A 17,589-nucleotide genomic window follows, 5' to 3' on the forward strand; every position below is an offset into this window, starting at 1 on the left:
CCGGGAAGTACGAAATCGATTGCTGGAAAGGAAGATTGAAAAATGGGCGGAAACGTGCCGTAATCTAATAGAAAACGAGTCAGATCGGGAATTTTGGTAGATTCTCGCTGAAAACGTGTCAGATCGCGAATTTCGGCGGATTATATATCTAAAACAATAAGCATTCAATTATAAATTTCAGTATAATACCGTAGCGAAGCACGGGTACCTTGCTAGTCTGTAATATATTACCTGTCTGAGATATTTTGCAGATATAGTCGTTTTAAAAATTCACCCCGTTTGTCACTCCTGTTCACCCCTTTTTCATCGGATTATCCCAAAACACAGAAAAACGTGTTTCTTTTTTTATCAAAGGAGGTTCCCAATACCAATTGTCATGTCTGTAACATCTTCAGTTTTTGACATATATGTCTCCTCATATAAGGTGTTCAACCACTTTTCCCCCATTTTTCACCCTCCTTAATGGGATTTTCCGAAAACAAAATAAATACATGTCTCTTTATTTTTAAAGGAGATTTAAAGGAGATTCCAAATGTTTACGTCTGTAAAATTTCAAGTTTTTGAGATACAGGTATCCTCATTTTAAAAATTCACGCCCTTTTTCACCCCCTAGCGCCGCAATTTCCAAAAATCCTCCCTCAGTGAGCACCTATACGTAATGAAAATGTATCCCCAAAATGTAATTTCTTTATGTCGAGTAGTTTCGGCTCGGCGATGATGAATCAGTCAGTCAGTCAGTCAGTCAGTCAGGACATGTTCTTTTATACCAGGTGACTCTCGAACGCCGTGCTTTCTACGTATAAATGTCCCGCATGCACAAATGATGAAAGGGGTGTCTACCAACTGATTTGCACAGGGGAACTCCTGTCAGCGGGCAGGTTACGTCAGAATATGAAGAGACGGGGCCCACGAGAAAGACAGGCTATGGTCCGGTAAAGTCACGTGACAAGACCAGTCCCAGTAATGATGGAGTGAAGCCGGTTATTACATGTGTTCTTGCGGTGTCATTGCTAGTTTATTGTAGATTATGGAAGGAAATAAAGGAGATTTGGTGTTTATGTGAATATGTTGGTGTTTTGCAACAGTTCCTTACATTGATAGTGTTGTGTGCGGAAGTGTAAGTAAGTATTTATTTACAAAAATGTGTTCTTCACTTCATTCAGCAATGTTGGGCTGCAAAACACGAGTTGGATAAATTACAACTCCAGTGATGAGGATTTAGATTCATATCCTATTTAATTGCATGTACATTACGCGTACATTACTTGTAATTACTTGTACATTAACCAATTTCATTAGCAATATTTGATTTCTATGAGTGTGTATATCTTTACTGCAGTAAGAGTTTTAGTTTTTGTCATCCAAGGCTAGTAAAAAACACTATGTTTCATTTAATTTCTAATTGAATAGGGTGGTTTCAAGATAACTTTCAGGAATGGAGCATAGTTTAAGTATTAAATATGATGCTGAAACCAGGCTGTAAATAGCTTACAATAGGCCTACCATTGATCCTGGATTCAATAAGTTATTCCTTACATGAATGTTATTGATAATATAGGCTTAATTGTACATTAGCCAGTTTCACTAGCAACCTTTGACTTATCTGAGTGTGCATGTCTTTACTGCAGTAAGATTTTAGATTTTGTCAACCAATGCTAGTAAGAGATACTATGTTTCATTTAATTTCTAATTGAATAGGGTGGTTACAAGATAACTTTCGGGAAGGGAGAATAAGTTAAGTATTAAATATGATGCTGAAACCAGATAGTAAATAGCTTGCAATAGGGCTACCTTTGATCCTGGATTCAATAAGATATGCCTTACATGAATTTTATTGTAAATATAGGCTTAATTGTACATTAACCAGTTTCATTAGCAACATTTGATTTATCTGAGTGTGCATGTCTCTACTGCAGTAAGATTTTTAGTGTTTGTCATCCAAGGCTAGTAAGAGACACTATGTTCCATTTAATTTCTAATTGAATAGGGTGGTTTACGGCCGATTCCTTCCCATTCCTAGGCCTTTCCTATCCCACCGTCGCCAAAGACCTATCTGTGACGGTGCGACGTAAAGCAAATAGCAAAAAGAAGGGTTTTTCCAAGATAACTTTCAGGAAGGAAGCATAATTTAAATATCATGCTGAAACCAGATTGTAAATAGCTTGCGATAGGGCTACCTTTGATCCTGGATTCAATAAGATATTCCTTAGATGAATTGTATTTTAAACTAGCAGTTACCCGCGGCTTCGCTCGCGTGGATTTCGTAAAATGATAAGAGTAATGGTTCCTCGGTACTGTACTAAGACATTATCTGAAAATCCCTAAAGTATAAACATTCACCGACAAATTGAATTTCATTTACCCCGGAAACTCTTTGTAAACCACATTTGTGTTATTGCCCTTTGGGGCTAAGGTGACCATGCAACATAGAACTGTACATGTGAGAAACAGTCTTCTCTCAAATCGAAAAAAAAGGAAGTTTCGTTTTAAAGTAGATTCCAAATATATATCTCCACGTCTTAACATTTTCAGTTTTGGAGATAGGCTATAAGAGTCCTCATAAAAAGGATTTAACCCCTTTATCAGTCCTTACCATTTTCCGAAAACGAAAGAAATACATGTTCCTTTACATTTAAAGAGATTCCAAATGCTAATTTTCGCGTCTGTAACATCATCCGTTTGTAAGATATAAGCATCCTCATTAAAAAGTATTCACTTCTTTTTTCACTCATTTTCACCCCCCCCCCCCCCCCATTGTGCTTTCCCGAAAACAAAAAGTACGTGTTCCTCTATTTTTAAAGGACTTTCCAAATACCAAGTTTCATGTCTGTAACATGTTAAGTTTATGACATATACTGTAGATATACCGGTACTCATTCCAAAAATTCACCCACTTTTTCAATTATTTTCAACTCCTTAAGTGGATCTTCCGAAAACAAGAAAGTACGTGTTTCTTTATTTTTAAAAGAGATTCAAAATACAGTACCAAATTTCACGTCTGTAACATCTTCAGGTTTTGAGATATAAGTATCCTCATAAAATAAATTCAACTTCTTTTTCCCTTTCTTCCACCCCTCTCCCTTTAAATGGACTTTCCGAAAACAAAAAATACGTGTATCTTTATTTTTAAAGGGGATTGAAAATACCAACTTTCACGTCTGTAACATCTTCATTTTCTGTGATATAAGAATCCTCTTCAACAGAATTCAACTCCTTCTTTACTTATTTTCACCCCTATTCCCCCCCCCCCTTCCCAAGTCGATTTTCCAAAAACATAAAAATACGTGTTTATTTTTAAAGGAGATTCCAACTACCAAGTTTCACGTCTGTAACATCTTTATCCTTTAGAGATATAAGTATCCGCATACAAATAATTCAACGAATATTTCAATACTTTCGCCTCGTAAGTGGATTTCAGAAAACAAAAGAAGACGTGTTTCTTTATTTTTAAAGAAGATTCCAAATACCAATTTTCACGTCTGTAATCATCAGTTTCTGACATATAAATATCCACATAAAAGGAATTCAATTTTTTCATTTCCTTTCCCCCTCCCTCTTTAAGTGAATTTTCCGAAAGCAAAAAATACGTGTTCATTTATAAAGGAGCTTCTAAATACCAATTATCCCTTTCCAGCCCAAATTATCTGCAGTGATGGAAAAAAATATTTTCCTGTGAATTTCATCTAAAATGTGCGTCCTGAACATGAAACCACCAATATTTAATTTTTGTCGCACTCTCATATGCTCAAAATTTTGTGATGCCATATGGCATCATTGGGCACATGCGATGCAAGTCCTCATGAAATGTTCTTCAAATTGTGAACCTGAAATACAATCATAATACCATTTGTATAAATGCTCCATTGTTAAAACCGGTTCTCCTGACTATAAAATAGTACTTTTACCAACATACACTTCAAAATCGTAGACAATACCACTGAAACCAGCTTGAGCAAAAACTTTTACACCCCATTTATGAGGCTTATTTTTCATGTATCGTTTCAATGAACTTCGCCCTTTGAACGGTATTATAATTTCATCCACAGAATTGTCCGCCTCCGTAGCGTAACGGTTAGTGTTATTAGCTGCCGTCCTCGGGGGCCTGGGTTCGATTCCCGGTACTGCCAGAAATTTAAGAATGGCAGGAGGGCTGGTATGTGGTTGAAATGGTACGTGCAGCTCACCTCCAATGGGGGTGTGCCTGAAAAGAGCTGCACCACCTCGGGATGAGGACACGAGTTTACTTATCCACAGAATTGTACTCCTCGGGCTCAATATCAGCGAATCTAGCTCTGATGGCATCAATAAAAGGCCTGACTTTGAAACGTTTATCACACTCTGGATGATCACGTGACTTCATATTATCATCGTTGATGTGGAAGAAGTTTCTGAGTTTGTCAAACCTATTGCGGTACGTAATGTCAGCAATTGGGGGAATCTGGTTGCTTGTGCCCAGTACGTTCTGTAACTTGGCATCCTGACTATGCCTGACAGAATGTGAATTCCCAGAAATTGCTCTATTTTATTCTTATTTGTGTTCAGTGAGGATCAAGTTTTCTGAACACAGTATAAATTTGAGTTGCCTACAAAATTGTCTATGAGAGAAGCTGTACAAAATTGTTTGAAATTTTCATATGGAGTCATTTCACCTGGTAGAACAGAGTGATTCACTGTGCACTCTGAATAAATAGGTTCTAAGATTTTACACCGCAACCTTGAGTCCCTCTGCCTCTCATTGGGTACTGGTGAGCCAGAAGTAGATGTTTTTGCCTGAAGTCGATGAGCCAACGGTATTACATCTTCATGCAAATTAGGTTCAACATTTACTTCAAAATTCAGCCCCACTTCCGGAATAGTATTTGGCACTGGTTCTGCAACTGTATTTGGTGTTATTACTTCTTCCTTGTGATCATCATTACTGATATCAACGTCAGATATGTCACCTTCCAGAAGAAGAATGACCTCTTTCTCAGATAAAATTTTACACTTAAAATGGATTCATCTAGAAAAATAAAGTGAATAAATAGTACACAACAATTTGAAATGCAACTTCTAACGAAAATTTATTATGATATAATTTGGAATAGTAGGCTACTTATTTCAGTTGTGCTGTTTATTAGCAGGTTTTCTTACATTTAATGATCAAAATATACTGTTAAGCGTTTATATAATATCGCAAAACAACCAGTAATAATGAGAAAGGCCGCTGAATAAAAATCTAATTGCCTCAGATAAACATAACCTAAGACATGGCTGCTGCCCACTGACGCCATATGGCATCATACATATTTACACACACAGAAAACCTGTCAAGCTTAACATAACAAAAAATTACATACAGAATATTTATATTACATCCTTTATCTCCAAAATAACACAATTTGAAACAAAAATGAATAGTACTTACAATAAAACATGTTATAATGCAGTGCGGTGTGAAGGAGTCTCCAATTCCAAGTCGACATGATCATAGAACATGCACTATTCTTCGGCGATGTTCAACTACTGAACTGCTCCAGTGCTACCAATGAACTCCTAACACCACAACGTATCCTACCATAATGTAATATGGCATTCAAGATAATTTTCAAAGCACAGAAAAAACGTTAAATAGCATGATGCCATATAGCATCATTGGGCTGGAAAGGGTTTTCAACTCCTTAAGTGGATCTTCCGAAAACAAGAAAGTACGTGTTTCTTTATTTTTAAGAGAGATTCAAAATACAGTACCAAATTTCACGTCTGTAACATCTTCAGGTTTTGAGATATAAGTATCCTCATAAAATAAATTCAACTTCTTTTTCCCTTTCTTCCACCCCTCTCCCTTTAAATGGACTTTCCGAAAACAAAAAAATACGTGTATCTTTATTTTTAAAGGGGATTGAAAATACCAACTTTCACGTCTGTAACATCTTCATTTTCTGTGATATAAGAATCCTCTTCAACAGAATTCAACTCCTTCTTTACTTATTTTCACCCCTATTCCCCCCCCCCCCTTCCCAAGTCGATTTTCCAAAAACATAAAAATACGTGTTTATTTTTAAAGGAGATTCCAACTACCAAGTTTCACGTCTGTAACATCTTTATCCTTTAGAGATATAAGTATCCGCATACAAATAATTCAACGAATATTTCAATACTTTCGCCTCGTAAGTGGATTTCAGAAAACAAAAGAAGACGTGTTTCTTTATTTTTAAAGAAGATTCCAAATACCAATTTTCACGTCTGTAATCATCAGTTTCTGACATATAAATATCCACATAAAAGGAATTCAATTTTTTCATTTCCTTTCCCCCTCCCTCTTTAAGTGAATTTTCCGAAAGCAAAAAATACGTGTTCATTTATAAAGGAGCTTCTAAATACCAATTATCAGGACTGTAACATCTTCAGTTTTCGAGATATGTGTTCTAATAAAAGGAATTCAAATCCTTTTCACCTCTCCCCCCACCGCCGAGTTTTTTCCCCTGAAATGAGCGTTTCTTTATTTTAAAGGATATTCTAAGTACCAATTTTCACGTATGTATCAACTTAAGTTTTCATAAGATATAAGCATCCTCATACAAATAATTCAATACATTTTTCAATTTTCTCACCTCCCTAAATTGGAGTTTCCGAAATCAAAGGAATATGTGTTGCTTTACTTTTAAACGGGATTCCAAACACCAATCTTCATGTCTGCAACATATATAAGCTTTTTTGATATATAAGTAGGCTCATACAAACAATTTAACTAATTTTTCAATTTTTCACCCCCCTAAGTGGATTTTCCGAAAACAAAATAAATATGCATTTCTTAATGAGATTCCAATCACCAATTTTTACGTCTGCAACGTCTTCAGTTATTGAGATATCAGTATTCTAATATATAAAGAATTCAGCACAATTTTCAGTGTGTTCTACCCGCCCCTCCCACGACCTACAAGTGGTTTTTCCGAAAACAAAAAATACGTGTTTCTTTTTTTGAAAGGGATTAAAAGTACCAATTTTCACTTCTGTACCATGTTACGTTTTTGAGATATACTGTAGATATGCTCATTCTAAAAATTCGCCCCCTTTTTCCCCTTAAGTGGATTTTCCGAAAAAAATTATCTATGTCTCCTCACTTTTACAGGAGATTCCAAGTACCAGTTTTCAAGTCTGTAACATGTTAAGTGTATGAGATATATTAAAGGCCTAGATACATTAATTAAAATTCCACCCCGTTTGTCACGCCCGTTCACCCCCTATTCATTGCATTTTTCAAAAATAAAAAATACGTCTTACTTTATTTTTAAAGTAGATTCCAAATACCAATTTTCATGTCTGTAACATCTTCAGTTTTTGAGATATAGGTATCCTCATAAAAGGCATTCAAACAATTTTCCCCCTTTTCGCCCCCTTAATGTGATTACCAAGTTTTACGTCTGTAAACTTTTAAGTTTTAAAGATTTAGATATCCTCAACATTTCATCGCCCTTTTTACCCCCTTAGAAAACAAAAAAAATGCCTGTTTCTTTATTTTTAAATGAGATTCTAGATACTAATTCTTACGTCTGCAAACTTTTAAAGTTTTAAGATATAGATACACTAATTTTAAAATTTTCTAAAAATTCATCCCATTTGTCACTCCTGTTTAACCCCCATTAATAGGAATTTCCAAAAACAAAAAATACGTCTTTCTTCACTTTTAAAGGAGATTCCAAATGCCAATTTTCATATCTGTTACATCTTTAGTTTTTGAGATATAAGTCTCCTCATAAAAGGTGTTCAACCAATTTCCCCCTTTTTCACCCCCTTCCTGAGATTTTCCGAAAACAAAAAATGCGTGTTTGTTTATTTTTAAAGGAGATTCCAAATACCACATTTCATGCCATTAAAATGTTCAGTTTTCGAGATATAGATACACTCATTTTGAAAATTCGCCCCCCTTTTCACCCCTTAGCGATGGAATATCCAGAAATCCTCCCTTAGCGAGCACCTACATTGTAATATGAATGTATTCCCAAAATATCACTCCTTAATGTCTAGTAGTTTTGGCTCGGCGATGATGGATCAGTCAGTCAGTCAGTCAGTCAGTCAGTCAGTCAGTCAGTCAGTCAGTCAGTCAGTCAGTCAGTCAGTCAGTCAGTCAGGACAAGTTATTATATATATGTAGATTAATCCACTAAGTGTACCCATCAACATCGTTTCTGCGGCTTTGTTTTTGAAATGTAATATTACTGGGATCAGCTTTATGAACAGAGTGACTGAAATCTTCTCGATACCTCGTGTCATTATGCTATCTCTACTGTTGCGTGAATTGGGCACAGGTTTTGGAATCGTTCTCCAAAACTAGGCATTAAGTATAAGTTGCTGCGTCACGAAATCCCGCCGTGAATATTCACATTTTATTTCCCTCAATAGTAGGGTTGCTATATTAAATGATCAAAATCCGGGAAATTTAAAAAATTGAAGAAAAACCGTGTCTAAAAACATGTGAAAATGAAACTGATAGGTATCTTGTATCCTACAATTAAAAATCTCCAAAAATTAAAATAATAATAATAATAATAATAATAATAATAATAATAATAATAATAATAATAAACGTAATACGTCGAGTTTTTCTTCTGAAGATGGGGAGCGAAGTTCTCTGAGAAACGTGAAGGGTTTTCCCTTTTTCTCTTGACAAGGCGTAAGCCCAAAAGCCCATATCATGTCTACAAGTACGGGCCGTGAAAGCATCAATGGTATTATTATTATTATTATTATTATTATTATTATTATTATTATTATTATTATTATTATTATTATTATTATTATTATTATTATGTGATGAATGTAACATATTTCCAGAAACACTCATAATTAGTTGGCTAGTGAGAAGAAGTGCTAACTGTTGCCGTTTGTTGTAGAATTCGATCGAATTCAGATCGAAATAACACCTGATTTACAAACAATGACCCACTTAACTGTAAGATTTTATATTATGATATCTTGAAAATGGGCTCGTTTATAGAATGTTTCTAAACGTTTTATTGTTTCGATGGACAGTAATGCACACAAAAGACATGTGCATAAATACATGGTCATATTTTAAGGTCCCGTTTGCATGAAGCAAACACTGGCATTCATTTTCAACTGCGATCAAAGCTGGGTATTTTCTTAGGTCCGGAAAAGCAATTTCGGGACATCACGACAGATGACTGTAATCCAGTACTCTCCAGGAAAAATCCAGGACGTGTAGCAAACCTACTCAAGGGATGTAAGCTCGTCTTGACCTTCCTACTTTGCTTATATATTGTAAAAATGAAGGCCATGATAGCGTGAATGAGGGGGTTGTGGGTAGGGTGCTCTGCGGAAGCTACAACGGTGGCGAGAGGTGATAGCCCCAGCGAAGTGGCGACAATGGGGCGGGCGAGTCAGTCTTTAGTAAGTCAGTGGCGAATGAGCACAAACAGTAACGGTATGGTCGCGAGTCCCTCACGAGTGGTTCGGTAAAATGTGATTGAGGCCTACGTCAGATGCCGAGCCGGAGTTCATTGCGGCTTGTTAGTGGCGAAGTGAACTATACTGGAACGACACTGCCTTGTGGAGGCCTTCTTGGAGAACAGAGATTTAACTTCTGGAAGGATGGATATTATTTTTCATAATCGCCATCACTACCACTCCCGAGAGAAGATGAAACTAGATATTCTCGATCAGAACCTCTGCATGATCCCTAAAGCGAGTCGTCATTGGGAGAACTAAATTTCTACTGCTGGCTCAAAATTCTTCATGTAAATTTGTTGTATGCACCAGAAGTAAATAAATATCCACAAGAATAAAATCCGTGTGGTTCACAACCCTATTTTCAACAAGTAACAGTTACTTGTTACAACTTATTTCCAAGTAACAGACACAGTAAAACCAAGCATAAACATACACCACATAACCACACTAAGTTATCCATGCCTGCATAAGGGATATGTTTCAAAACAATTACCAGGTGCATTCCATTTCATGAATGTTTTGGCGTATCAACACTGTAGAAAGTACCAATTTTGAATTCTTGACAATATTCTCTGCAACAGGAATACTTCTGAAATAATTTAATTTAGAGCAGAAAATATTTCTTGCTGGCCAGCGGGAATTGATACACAGGTGCCTTTGATTGCAAACGATGCGGTGACACCCTACAATGAATCGTCTCAATAGAAAGGACGTGAAGAAATACCGAAAACGTAATTATGTTCATTCAAGATGTTCGAAATAATTTCTTCATTTATGCGGTAATTTGTTCTAATTGTGTGAATTGCACATAGATTATTATGGTATACGCTCCAATTTTTATTGTACAGTCTACAATTACATTTTAAAACATTCCCGTTGAACATACCTGGATGTTCTGAAGTGCGCATTTCTAAAAAAAGCGTGAGCTAAATATCTTTGAGGGATACGGAAGGGCAATATACTAGAGATTTAACTGTTCTAAAATGTGTTTCTTGAAAGTTTAAATAATATTCCATTTCATGAATGTTGTGGCGTATCAATACTGTAAAAAGTACCAAACTTTGAATTCTTGACAAGTTTCTGTGCAACACCTCTGAAATATTTTCATTTAGAATGTCTAATAAGTCGATATTTTCCCATGTTCGTTTGTACCATGTTACTAAGACGTCTGTTATAAAATATTATTTAATGGTATACCTAAAATACGAGTTATTTAGTCGTGCTATTCTTGCGGTAAAGGGTCTCGTTTCACTTTGAAAACAATAGGGGCAGATTGTGTTCCTCCGAGAGGATTTAAGTCCCTATGAGAATTTGAAAAATCTAACATATTTATTTATTTATTTATTCACAGACCCCAAGACATAGATACATTGAGCAATTCTCACTTATACTGCCAACAAAGTAACTAACGTAAACTTTGATTAAAAATAATATCGTAAAATTAACTAGCCAGTAACAATATCAGATACGTTTAAATAATAACTGCCCAAATAAAAGACCGTGAGAATATCCATGGCCATAACCATGTCAACGTAGGTCAATGTGACACCTCACACACAGTATACCCTACGATGCATAAATCACATTCAGCTTTGATGATAAGTACAGTAATCCTCTATCCCTTCCACATCATGATTATCCACTCATAGAAAAAATTATTAATAATATCTGGCCTCCTGCAACGACACAAAATGAGTCCAATCTTTATTTTTAGTCTTTGCTAGCAAGATACCCGTGTTTCGCTACGGTATTAAACTGAAATTTATAATTGAATGCTTAACGTATTACATAAAACTCGCCGAAATTCGCGATCTGACTCGTTTTATGAGAGATTACGGCAAATTTCCTTGTTGAATTTATATTATTATTTTTATTATTATTATTATTATTATTATTATTATTATTATTATTATTATTATTATTATTATTATTATTTATGTATATGTTCACTTCCTTTCACACTCCCCTCCTCCGCATAAGTGAATTTTCCGGCAAAAATACTTGTTTCTTTAATAGTAAAGGATCTTCTAAATACAAATTATCATGACTCTAACCTCTTCAGTTTTTGAGATATGTGCCCTCATAAAAGGAATTCAACTCCTTTTCACCCCCGCCCCCAAGATGATTTCCCCCCCAAAACGCGTTTATCTTTCTTTTTAAAGGAGATCCAAATGCCCATTTTCACGTCTGTAACAACATTAGTTTTATTGGATGTAAGTATCATCATACAATTAATTCAATTAATTTTTCAATTATTCCCCCCCCCCATTCATTGTATTTTCCGAGAATACGTGTTTCTTTACTTTTAAAGCAGATTCCAATTAGAAATTTTCACGCCTGCAAAATCTTTCGTTTTTGAGATAACAGTATCTTCATACATATAATTCAACTAATTTTTCAACTCCCCCCCCCCCCTTCAAGTGGATTTCCGAAAACAAAAAATACATATTTCTTTATTTTTAAAGGAGATTCCAAATACCGAATTTCACGTCTGTAAAATCTTCAGTTTTTGAAATATCAGTATCCGAATTAAAAGAATTCAACCCCATTTTCAGCCACTCCCCCCCCCCATCCGAGCGGTTTTTCCGAAAACAACACACGTGTTTCTTTATTTTTAATAAAGATAAAAATGCCATTTTTCACTTCTGTAACATGTTAATTTTTTGAGATATAGGGCCTACTGTAGAAATGCTCATTTTAAAATTTCTCCCGCTTTTTAGTTCCTCTTAATTGGAGTTTCCAAAAACAAATCACCTATGTTTCTTTATTTTTACAGGAGATTCCAATTGCTAATTTCTACGTCAGTAACATTTTACGTTTCTGAGATATATTGTAGATATAGTCTTTCTAAAAATTCACCTACATTTGTCACTCCTGTTTAACCCCATTAATTGGATTTTCCAAAAACAAAAAAACACCTGTTTTTATTTTTTAAGGGAGATCCCAAATACCAATTTACATGTCTGTAATATCTTCGGTTTCTGAGATATAAGTATCCTCATTAATGGCATTCAACCCATTTTTTATCCTTTTTCACCCCTCCTAGTGGGATTTCCGAAAACAAAAAATACGTGTTTCTTTATTTTTAAAGGAGATCCTAAATACCAATTTTTACAACTGTAAACTTTTAAAGTTTTGAGATATTGATACACTCATTTTAAAAACTCACCCCCCTTTTAACCCTCTTAGCGAAGGAATATCCCAAAATCCTCCCTTAGCGAGCACCTACATTATAATGTAAGTGTATCCTCAAAATGTCATTCCTTTATTTCTAATAGTTTTGGCTCGGCGATGTTGAATCAGTCAGTCAGTCAGTCAGTCAGTCAGTCAGTCAGGACATGTTCTTTTATATATATAGATTACATTTATGACATGTGGTAGTCTAGTAGAGTACTATTGAACGGTGTCACTGACTTTTTAAAACTATTCGTTAATTGTATGCCAAACGTAAATTATACTGTAGGATGAATCTGTCCTGTAACATTAAATGACATTTACACTTAAATTCGAAATGAACCGGATTGCCTTAACCTGAGCAAGTTCAACCTCATTTACGAGCTGATGTTTATTCACTCTTCATATTTTCAGCAAGTCCTGATAGATGGCACTATGTTACGAAAAGCAGAAACAGAGGTTTCAATGAATACGTACAAGACATTCTAAAGTTGTAAATCTTACGAAACATTAGAAAACGATATAAGATATTGTGTACATTATAATATCACTGGGTTTGAATGGGCTAGGGAGACATTTATTCATGATTTTCCTACGTGCATTAAGAGAATTTTCTATTTGAGTCCCCAGATATTCCGGTGAATCCAATTTTCCCACTACGAGAGTTCTTATCAGCAATTCATTCATTCAAATTCCTCTGTGTAGCAATGTGAAAATACACCACAGCTACCAATCCATGTAAGTAATCTGGAGCACTTCATATATTTTGGTTAGAGTCCACTACTGTTAATATAATCAAATGAAACCCTTGCTCCTTAATGTTCATACTACTTTCCTTGATAAATGCTAAAAGGCCATTGACTGTCTTCCCTGAAACATGCCACTTGTCCCTATATCCACAATTACTTCTGTTGGGAATACTGTGGCCGTCAATATTTTTAAACGGTTCTTTGACGTTCTGCTTACTTCTACACAAATAAAAATGTGCCAAAGGTAGCAAATCCATCTCGTTATAGACCAGGAAGGCCCTTGTACGGGGTGAAAGTAGAGGCTTCCACAATCTGTAACCTCAGCACTAAGTGGGGTAGATTGGTTGGCCCCATGCCTCGGCACCTATGTCTCCATGAATGTACATGGTATTTGTTTTAGTGAAGACCGAAGGAAACCCAGGGCAATGTGCCACTCCAGAAGTCGAAGTCTATTTTCTAAATGTCCCAACGTTTTGACGAGGAATCGAAATCGCGTCCTTACGGGTGAATTAAGCACACCATAAAGCCCAACATGTGCAGCGCGAGCTAATTTGTAACCCATCATCTATGCTAGACACGACATCTGATCGCCATCAAACAGTTTAAATCCAAGGAACACAGGATACACATTACTGTATATTTCTTTTTTCTATAGAAGACAATCGGGATAGTTTTAAACCTTATTGTTTTGAAGATTTTTAATGTAAGGATAATTTAAATATATTTAAGATATCAGACTGCTGATGTTAATTTTCAAAATATCACTACATTCGTCATGCCCTTGAATCTTTAACTAAGGTCGTGGAGGACAAATTAAAACTTGGATTTTAGTTATGAGTTTGTGAAGGTGTAGTGGCTTAGCTGTTGGCATTACCCCCAGACGATCGAGGTTGCAATTATAGTGGATCAAACAATAGAACATTCACCTGATAAATCAAGTGGAATCAGGAAGCTCATTGTTTTAAGTGCAAATTGAGCCAATATGCTCCAGCAACGTGAGAAATAGCTGGAATAAACCGAGGAAGGTTTATTTGATTCGTTATATCCTCTTCAGAAAATGGAACAGTAACAATGTATGCGCATGAAGAATATGTGTCTGTTACCACAGCTAATGCTAAACAATGTTTTCCAATTAGGTGTACAGTAACTTCCACCTGGCTTTACTAATCACTGTATTATCATTATCATTTAGGGCTACTTGCAAGTTCAGGCATTAATTGAAGGTCGTTCAAAAGGAAATCCTTTTAACAAGTTCCTTAACTGGGAGGAACTTGTATCCTTGAGCAAAACAGCTGCAGTAAAGGGCACTGTGCAGCAATATCGATCAGTGGCAGAGTGTTTCACTCTAAGAATGACGAAGGACACAGCCACAGTGTAGAAAGATAGTTTGTCAGAAGGTACTCCGTGTGCAGAGCTTCTTCGTGAGATCAAAACAAAAATATTCTGTAAATGGCAATACGAAAGTTTCCTACATAGTCCTTACCATTTAACAACGGCGAATCATGGCCCCATATTTTGGATATGATATCGATTAAAACGCATAAAATCTGCTATTTACTTACGTAGCTGTTCTAACTGCGTTGAAAACAGAAACTTTTAATCAAGCTATATTGAAAAATCTATTTTATAATCTTCATTTCTCTCTTCACCTGGAAATAAATTTATTCATTAGATTTGTATTCTACTTGTTGCACCCTCCATTAGTATCGATTGAATCAAAGACGCCATGCTTCTGAAATGAGCAAACTTAATAATAAAACTAAATGGATAGTTATCTTCAGGTTTATGGCATGAAATTTTGTTTCATTCTAGGATGCAAACACCTTTTATATACTTTGAAGGATTTTAACGGGGTCTGATAACCTCACACAGCTGCATATTCACGTAATTATAGGCTGTAAAAATGGTAGCGTATAATCATTTATCGAGCATTTATTCAGCATAGTGGAAAGGTCGATTCACATCCAATACGTTCCACCTACAAATGCCAGGAAACTGTGAGAAGGTATTCACAGAGCATAGCTTAACATTTGTACGAAGATTTTCTGTCCACTTTTTGGATCACCATCAAGTTGTTTCACTTGATCTAGAGGGCGCCCTGCGCAACAATATACAAATATTTAATGGCTTTTGATATGCCAGTGTAACTGACTTAATATAAACTCATTAATATCGATAATGAACGCAGTCAAAACTTCAATCTCAACTGGATTACACAGTTTGCCTTATTTACCTTTTGAAGATTCCATTGCATGAACCTTTTGCACATAGGACTGTTATTAACCAACCTAGTATAATTTGCACGAGATTATTTTCTTCGCACCGAGCTCGATAGCTGCAGTCGCTTAAGTGCGGCAAGTATCCAGTATTCGGGAGATAGTAGGTTCGAACCCCCCTGTCGGCAGCCCTAAAAATGGTTTTCCGTGGTTTCCCATTTTCACACCAGGCAAATGCTGGGGCTGTACCTTAATTAAGGCCACGGCCGCTTCCTTCCCACTCCTAGCCCTATCCTGTCCCCCCGTCGCCATAAGACCTATCTGTGTCGGTGCGACGTAAAGCAAGTAGCAAAAAAAAAAAAAAAAAATTTCCTCGCATATTTGAATGGGTCAAACATTAATGACGGTGATCCTTCATATGCTTCTTACACTGATCGAATGCCGAAACCAAACCCTATTTCAAATCCTAGGACATCAGTACAAGCCAAAAACAAGCTCGTTAAGAGTGTTAAATGATCGTAAGCCATGTGATAGTTTCACGAACAGTCTGGACTGATGGCCTTCCACTTTTTAATATCCTGCCTGCATTAACCGGAATGTAAGGTGCAGCGCAGTTGTTGAATATCTACCAATAATGTCACTCAAGATCACACAGGCTGCTCTTGACAAAACGTAGTCCCGAACAATTAAAATCTAAACATTTTTAGATATTGTCTCGGTTCTCTACCAAGGGCTCGATTTATCCTTACTACTACTACTTCTACTACTAATACTATTAAGACGATCCCCACAATAGCATAATATGCATCTTAATTCGTCACTTATACACACTCAGTAAGTTCACATCTCCCTCTAGTATTGAGGAAAGTCTAGTTTATTTACATCCTTTACATTAGTTATTTACATATTGCAACATAGCATGTTTCTCTCAAGTCCATTGTAACCTTTCGTCTTTTCAGGTAGATATTAAGAGGAAATTTATCTTCTGTAACTCGGCACTGAATGACACTTACGGTAGAAGTGCTGACCTTCTGACCCCAAGTTGGCGACTTTATTCTAGCTTAGTTCAGTGGTATTTGAAAGGGCTTAAGCATGCCAGTTTCAGTACGTAAACGTCTACGAGACAATATGCCGAAACCCAGGCGTCTCTAAAAACCGTGAAAGTAGTTAATGGGAAGTGAAACCAAAAATATTATTATTATTATTATTATTATTATTATTATTATTATTATTATTATTATTATTATTATTATTATTATTATTTTCTTTTCTCGGTTGAAAATTCGACTAGAATATACTGCATGTTCATGCTGAGATTTCCTGTCCTTATATCTGGCAATGCTGACAATATTGTGTATACTGAAAGTCGCGATGGTATGGGATCGGCCATATCAAGTTTCGAAAACACACACGACTATTGAGGTTAGTGTTGGTTGTTCTATCTCAAAGGATGTTCCATCACCTTGACCTCTTTCTGAAAGGAAGGGATTTATCATTTCCCTCTTGGGAAGGAGAACGTAGCTTGTTAATCGCACAATAACTAACTTGACTTCTTTTCAAAGATCAGGGCCAAGCCTTCTCAAGACAGGAAATAAGATAAAATAACGCTCAGTGATTTTTAAGCCACCTATCTTCATCATAATTTGTTCCGTGAAATCTTTTCTCCCCACATTCTTACGAATCCGTCTATTTTATTTTCTTTTTCTTTTTCTTTTTGTTCTCAACCCCTATACCTGAAGAGTTTCTGCACAAGCCCTAACGGTCATTTCTCCCCATCGACATTATTATATCTGCGAAGCGATCCAGGAAGGGCCTTAACCCCATCTCCTCGAGGTCGGTTCCGCTAATAATGGGGAACCAACCCCTCATAATCACCCCTTTCGCGAAAAAAGGGCGAGCCGACACGTACGCGTGTAAGGGTTGACAGGCCAGACATTTTATGGATGAGGTTGGCAGAAACTGTCAAGGCCGAAGGTAGAAAACGAACTTCCCATTTCACA

Source organism: Anabrus simplex, chromosome 2 (assembly GCF_040414725.1).
Source record: "Anabrus simplex isolate iqAnaSimp1 chromosome 2, ASM4041472v1, whole genome shotgun sequence".
NCBI lineage: Eukaryota > Metazoa > Arthropoda > Insecta > Orthoptera > Tettigoniidae > Anabrus > Anabrus simplex.